This window comes from Ischnura elegans, chromosome 7 (assembly GCF_921293095.1).
Source record: "Ischnura elegans chromosome 7, ioIscEleg1.1, whole genome shotgun sequence".
Taxonomy (NCBI): Eukaryota; Metazoa; Arthropoda; class Insecta; order Odonata; family Coenagrionidae; genus Ischnura; species Ischnura elegans.
In genome coordinates, this window is record NC_060252.1 from 93,214,268 (window position 1) to 93,222,058 (window position 7,791).

Here is a 7,791-nt window from a genome sequence, read left to right on the forward strand (position 1 = left end):
CCAGCCCTTCGTTCAGTCCCTTCCTTCATACATTCTCATGACTTCCTTTCTAAACTCAATTCCATTTCCCTCCCCCCCAATCAGCCCATTATCATGGCCACTATTGATGTAACCTCACTTTACACTTCAATCCCTCATTCTCAGGGACTCGCTGCTCTCCGCCACTATCTTTCATTACGACCCACTCCTCAAAACCCTAGCACTGAATTTCTTCTTGATCTTTCCCATTTCATTCTCACCCACAATGCCTTCTCTTTTAATAACAACCACTATCTCCAAATCTCCGGCTGTGCTATGGGAAGTAGGTTTAGCCCTTCCTATGCAAATCTCTTCCTCGGCCTGTTCGAAGAAAATTTCCTATCAAATTACCCTCTAAAACCTCTCCTTTGGCTCAGATACATTGACGACATATTTATTCTCTGGCCGCATGACGTCAATTCCCTTAACACCTTTGTCTCTTCACTTAACTCTTCCGCCTCAGTTTCTTTCACTTCTTCCATCTCTAACACCAACATCACTTTCCTAGATGTAGACATTCTTCTTTCCGAAAATAACAAATTCAAGACATCTGTCCACATTAAAGCCACCAACAGACAGCAATACCTCCACTATGATAGTTGCCACCCACCACATACCAAACGTTCAATCCCTTTCTCTCTCTCCGTCCGTGGTCACAAAATCTGCAACAACCCCGAAGACCTTGAGAAGTTCCTTTCCAATCTACACACTTCTCTTCTACGCCGCGGGTATCCCGATAAACTGTTAATCAACAAAATTAGAAAAAAACCCTACAGGTCCAATAAACCCCGTGCCGAAAAGAATTGCTCTCCATCTCTTCTCACCACTTACTTCCCCGGTGCTCATGCCTTACAGGACATCCTGAAGGACTTGTACCCCATTCTCTCCAACCACAAATCCACCTCACAAATTTTCCCCTCTCTTCCACGGATCACGTATAAGAGACCACCTAACCTCAGCACCATCTTCAAATCCACCCGCCCCCTTCAAAAATTGAATTCAGTCCCCACTACCCCACCCTCGCCGTGCAACCGTCCTAGATGTAAAACCTGCAAAATTTTCTCTCCACCCCCAGCCTCTTTCCTCTCCAAACTTAAATTCCTCCCGATATCTCCTCCCACCACCTGTACCTCCACCAACATCATATACCTCCTTCAATGCAACTTCTGCCCCGCTTTTTATATAGGCCAATGCACCACCCCCCTCAACCTTAGAATAAATAATCACCGCGCCTCCTGCTGTCCGTCATCCCCACATGCATCTCTCCCGGTCCCCACACATTGTTTATCGCATGATTCCATGTTTAATCTATGTTTCAAAGTTTCTATCATTGCCTCCCTGCCACCCACTGACTCGCCCCTCAATCTCCACACCCTCGAATTGGCATGCATCTGGCGTCTACAAGCCAATATACACCCTGGTCTGAATGTATCTTGTTAAGTTAGCCCCGCCCCAATACACTCCTCCCCTCTTCCCATCACCTTTTCCCCTTTTGCCAACACCTCTTTTTCCAAAACACTCCTTTCCCCCTCATTCTCTCCTTGACTGATGAAGCGGCTACAACCGCGAAAGTCTCTCAGTTTTATTTTTCGTGTGAGTGTTTCCTTTTTTATTTTGTGTCTATTTTTAGTGACTGTGTTTTTAAACATTCATATTATGTGCTACGTTGCATCGCATTTCTGCAAAACATTGAATATATATATATATATATTTCCATGTTTTATTTCATGGCGTAGATAGTATTACTATTAATAAAAGTCTAGACGTTGCCCCTTAGAAAAATAGATGTATGCTATACTGACTTGCCGGCGCTGACCCCAACTATCCTCCGTGGTGCAGAACTTCTGCACCATTCCAACGGGGGTAAAGACCCTCGAGGTTGTGGCTGTGTTCGCCTTCTAGAAGGCATGCAGTGAATCTCGTGTTTTTTCTTACTTTGTAAGCGCTATGACGTAGTTTGGGAAAGACACATTCGACCAAATAACGCATTAGGCCTGGTATAAGGAGCGAGAAATAGAGGGAGGGTAAAAAAAGTACATTGTAACAGGGGCTTGGGGTTCCTCTGAAGAAAAGGTACACCATACCGCTTTGCTGGTGCCAAATCCCCCCTTTCTTCTGTGTCAATAGTTCTCCTCCCACTCTAGTGGGACGGTCAAGTTTCTCGACTTTTAGTTTGCCCCCTGCTGTGTTTTGATGCAGTTCTGTGCATAGAATACCTTACTACGACGCAACAGCATCTGCTGGTTGAGTGATTCTCTTCGTGTTGCTATGGCCTGATACTGAGAGTAACAAGGTGAGTAAATATACTTTAAGTATTTATCCCCTTTTGCGAATGTAGTTCATACATTTTACAATAATTGCGGTGCTAATACGCTTGTGGACTGCTTCGTTGCAGTGGTTAGCTAACTGAATAGAATGCCGATAATTGATCGCTTATTCGCCGTATCTGACAATGCTATCGAGCATATTCTGCTTGCTGATGAGAGCGATGATGAAGACAATCTTCCGCTTGACGAAGAAGATTTAGGCTTCCTTGGTGAAGATTCTGATAACGTGGGCGTTGAAATAATCATTGAACGCCCAATTCCAGAATTATCACTTGCTGGTCCCTCTTCTACGCCGCAACCATTCTCATATGTGAAATCAAAATTGATACCGACTTCTGTCCCACCTGCTATCATTTCAACTTTGCCATCACCTGACGACCCACCTGAAGCAAAACGAAGCAAACGCCATTAAAAAATAATTCCAAGCAAAGACATTAAATTCACCTGGAATTCACCCCGTAAATCACATTTCCAAATGAAAAAAATTGATTATGAATATGGAGCGGTAAACCTAGATGTAGACTTGAGTTTAGAACCCAGTGCTTATGATGTATTTAGGAAAGCTTGCGGTTTTGACGAACTGGTTGCTCTGATCGTTCAACAAAGTGAACTTTATACGAAACAAAAGGGGGTATCTTTTCATACCACTGCCGAAGAGATTAGCGCGTTTTTGGGGATGAATTTCGTGATGGGGTATCATGTGGTTCCGAGTTTTAGGGACTACTGGTCCTCTGATCCTGACATGCAAGTGCCATACATTGCCAATATAATGTCCAGGAGGCGTTTTGAAGTCATTAGGAATGCTTTGCATTTAGCAAATAATGAGGATATTCTTCCCAGAAATCACCCCAATTATGATCGAGCTTTCAAAGTTCAGCCTCTGATTAAACATTTCAATCAATGCTTCCAGAACGCGCGGAAACCATCTAAACAGCAGTCTATAGATGAGCATATGATACGCTTCAAAGGTCACAACATCATGAAGCAGTATATTAAAAGTAAACCTATAAAGTGGGGTTTTAAGATGTGGTGCAGATGTGATTCAAATTCTGGCTATTTGTATCAATTTGACTTGTATACAGGAAAAAAAACTGACCCAGAGTATGGTCTTGGAGAGGGAGTTGTAACGTTGCTGAGTAAATCCCTTGAGTACTTGTGCTGCGAAATATATATTGACAATTTCTTCAACTCACCATTGCTTCAGTTGAGATTACTAGAAAAAAATATATACCTATGTGGCACGGCTCGAAGTGACAGAAAACATATGCCAAAAAACCTCAAGCCAGATAAAGAATTAAAACGTGGAGAAAGCCACATGCTATCAGCAAATGGTGTCACTTGCGTGAAATGGATGGACAACAGATCAGTAATAATGTTGTCAAATTTCATTAATTCAAATAAGTCGAGCACTGTCTCCAGGAGACAACAAAAAATTGCAGAAAAGATACAAATTCCTTGTCCGGAGATAATAATAGCATATAACAAGTTCATGGGTGGGGTCGATCTAATGGATAAAAAAAAAATTACGTATGAAATTGACAGGAAAGTAAAAATTAAGTTCTACTTGAGAATATTTTTCGATCTATTGGACATTGCAGTGAATAACGCACATTGTTTATACACGCAACTCAATGAGGGCGCAAATCCTGATTATAAGGCAATTTCGCCTCTTCAATACAGACAAATCATTGCGAGGTTCCTCATAGGAAACTATTCTAATAGAAACAGAGGTGTCCCGGCTGGCCCTGTCCGTAGTAGTAGGAACAGTACGCCTGCACCACAGCCTGAACATAAATTGGTGAAAATGCCAAGCCGGAAAAGGTGCGCAGAATGCGCAAAAAATAAAATTGAAACTCGAACAGCAAATATGTGTGGAATATGCCATGTTTATTTGTGTTATACAACAGATAGAAATTGTTTTATCAGTTACCACTGTGTGTAGGGGGACACAGTCGCAAAAATGATGCATTATGTTTTTTTGTATTTTTGACATGTTTATCTATCAACAAAAATATGTATAAAACAATTTTCTTAATCTCATTTATAAGAACAATATAATGGAAATTTTAATATGTTGGATGTTGATTGATGCCCTGAAAAGCTTCTGAATTCTCATTTATTCTGTTTTTCTTTTTGTTTATTTGTTATTTTTAATAATTTTTGGACGAAATTTATGTTGCAATAAGTATAAAATGTTAAGATTTAGAATAAGACTTTATTTAAAATACAGGATAACATAATTCACTCGCCAAAATTATGAAAATAAACCATTTCCTAATCAACACACATGATTTTTTCATTTTTAACGAATTTTACCCTTACCGTCCATAGGGACATATATGTCCCAGACGATATCTCATAAACTATTAGAGATATCACTTTGAAATTGATATTTTTGGAATCTACACACCAATATTAGCCTAAAAACGCAATTTTTGTTTTAATATTATGGCTACATTTCTTATGGACCTTAAAGGGTTAAAGTAGTCTAAGTTATGTTACAAATAGTGGAATTAAATATATCATCAACTGCATGTTTTATTGTAATTAATTTTTGCTGTATAAATCAGCGTGTGTTCTTTGCACCGTTACTTAAGGTAGAGCTAATATTTTTTGTAAGCAATAATTCTAACATATTATCAGGTGATGATTAGTCTAGAAAATGATTTCAAAATATTAATTTATTTATGTTATGCAGTGAGAAGAAATTCAGGGCGCAGAAATGCAATAGTTCACAGATGGAACATTTAGTAGATTACATGGAAACACACAGCCAGTTTGCTGCCAGTCATTTTACTGGAAAGGAAGGGAAAAAAATTGACGGAGCAGTGGGAGAGACTGGCATTGGAACTGAATGCCATCCCAAATGGGGCATTTAAAAATGCTAAGCAGTGGCAAATTGTAATTGGAATTCTAATGATTTCTTAGGTATTATCTGGCTGACGCAATTGTAACTTTACACACTGTTAATGCTTTCTTTTTATACACAGGTTTGGAGGGATATGAAGTCTAAAGCTTCTTTAAAGGCCTCCCAAATAAGGAGGGAGAACAGGGCGACCGGAAATTTTCCTTTGCAAACTGCTGCATTAGATCAAATTGAAAGAAGAATTGTGGCTATAGTGGGGGAGGAGTACTGTGTAGGCAGTCAGGAGTGTATGGACAGCACTCCTGAACAGGAGGTATGTGTTTCGGTTGATATATATTATTTACCCTTTTTCTAACATAATCATATCATTTGGGTGTGTTATACTGTATGACGTTAGTGCACGTACCACTTTTCTGCTATTGTATTAGCTACCACTTCAACAGATTATACATACTTAATTTATTGCCTCTATTTTACAGGCTAAACAGATTCTACAGGAGGAGGAAGAAGAAGTATTGGCTGTTGTTGAAGGTACATATATCCCAACTAAATTTAAATAGGATACAAAACCTATTTAGCATATTTACGCAAACATTCTATTCTTTCATTGTTTAAATTCGTTAATAAAACCTTTATTTCCATTCTTCTTGTAGCGACTGATTTACCAGATGATGGAGTCACTGATGTTGATGTCCCGCCACAGGCCCCACCAGTTGCAACATCGCAGAGGGAACGGACAAGTAATAATCTTTTATGTTTAATTTAAGTGTATAACTTTAGGTCGCTTTACAGGCCAAAAACTTATAACAGTTTCTAGAAATAATTGATAAAAGAATTTCCATGTAGTACTAAATTCCAAAAATCGGTGTAACATGTCATTAACCTGATAAGAATGCAAAGGGTTTATTTATTCTTCACTTCTAATAAATATTTGAGTATTAATTCCTAATGTGTATAATCAAATATTTTACTTATATATCAATGTAAGCCCTAACATTGAACTTGTTAGGAACCTATGCTTTAGCTGCATATGAAACACTCATTTTTTTCTTGTAGTCAAAATTTAGAGTGGAAATTTTTGCACACGTGTCATTTTATAAAAGATTCTAAATTTCTGTTTTTTTTTCTCACACTAGTTCGCACAGGAAACCGGGATAGGACTTCTGTCCAGCTCGCTGATGTTCGGGAGCAATTCGCAGAGATATCAAAGAAAAATTCTGCAATCTTGGAGGTAACTATACTGCAACTATTGCAGTGGCCATTGGTACTCTTTCTTGTCTACACATTGGCTCCAGCCTACTAAAATGTGAAGTTGAAACTAATAATGGATAAATCACGAAATGTGACCTGTCGGTAAATCTCCATTGGCGACAATCCGGCCGACCATCCTTCCCGGACCGTACTGCCACCTTATGTCTGCTGGGCATCGTATTCGTCGACAGCCGTGTGGACATATAGGCAGGATGACGCCTGGCAAGGACAGTTGGTCGGATAACAGGCATGGGGAGGTGCCGCCAGTTCTCTCGGTTTTGTCAAAGTTTGGCCACATTGTAATATACTGTGACTATCAGACTACTGGACAATTCCGGGTGTGCGTCAAAACGAACTTTTAATATTCTGTACTTGAAGCCCTAGAAAGTGTAATGGTGCAGGAGCTTCGAGAAGAAAAGCATGGCAATTGAAACTATTTCTAAAATTGGATGCTTGACGAGCACAATTAAAACTCTACGTACACATTTCAATTTATTATCCTATTAATTTTGTCGTTTCATGATATTTCTCTTCAAACATCAAATTTTTATCACATTGCATGATGCAATCAAAATAAAAGCTAGATTCATCCATTTCATTTATGTTTTACCCTATGGTATCTTCCACTTTGAGCGACAAATCAAAAGAATGTTTAGAGAAATAAATAATCAACTGATGTATGAAAGTAAGAGGGCATGGGAGGCCTGTCAGAAAATACTGCGAGAAAATGGAAAAATTTCAGAAGGAAGGGGAGGTAACCACGTTGCATATTTTCTCTATGACCTTTGACACCCATTGTGACCTTTGGAGGTCAAAAAATCATCAATATGGATCTACGAACTTCCTAACCGACTTTGGCCCCCTTTCAAAACCTATGGTTCGACACATAGGTTGTCAAGAAGACTGGAGGTTTACCTTTTTTACCTGGAATTAACCTTTGGGGGTCAATAAGTGAATAATTCGGGACAATACCAATGACTTGGGCACCCTATAAAACCCATGGACCAACGCCTTTGTTGGTATACTATTCTTTTTGCCACCCTGATGACATTGCCGGTGACCTTACTAGGTAAACGGTTGAATTTTCATGAGTAAAAGTGTAATTTTCGGGATTCTTGTGTCCGAAAGCTTAGGATTGACATCTCCATCAATGAATTTCAGAATTATTTCTATCTCAATTTTTTCAACATTGAAACCCCGTAAGGCAAATACAAATTTGTGGTTTGCACCCACATTGTGAGGTCAAAAGGTCAAAATTGTAAAATTTTGCTTATACTCAACAAAACTTATGCCATTTCCCCATAAGTATGCCAATTTTCATGAATATTG

At 39.1% G+C, this 7,791-nt stretch overlaps 1 long non-coding RNA gene across 1 annotated transcript; it reads left to right on the plus strand.

The window, feature by feature from the left end:
• Positions 1 to 4,837: 4,837 nt before the first annotated feature.
• On the plus strand, positions 4,838 to 5,742 carry LOC124161885. Its single transcript, XR_006865418.1, has 3 exons — positions 4,838 to 5,246; positions 5,336 to 5,524; positions 5,691 to 5,742. It is a non-coding gene; the product is annotated as an uncharacterized LOC124161885 (long non-coding RNA).
• The last annotated feature ends 2,049 nt before the right edge of the window (positions 5,743 to 7,791 follow it).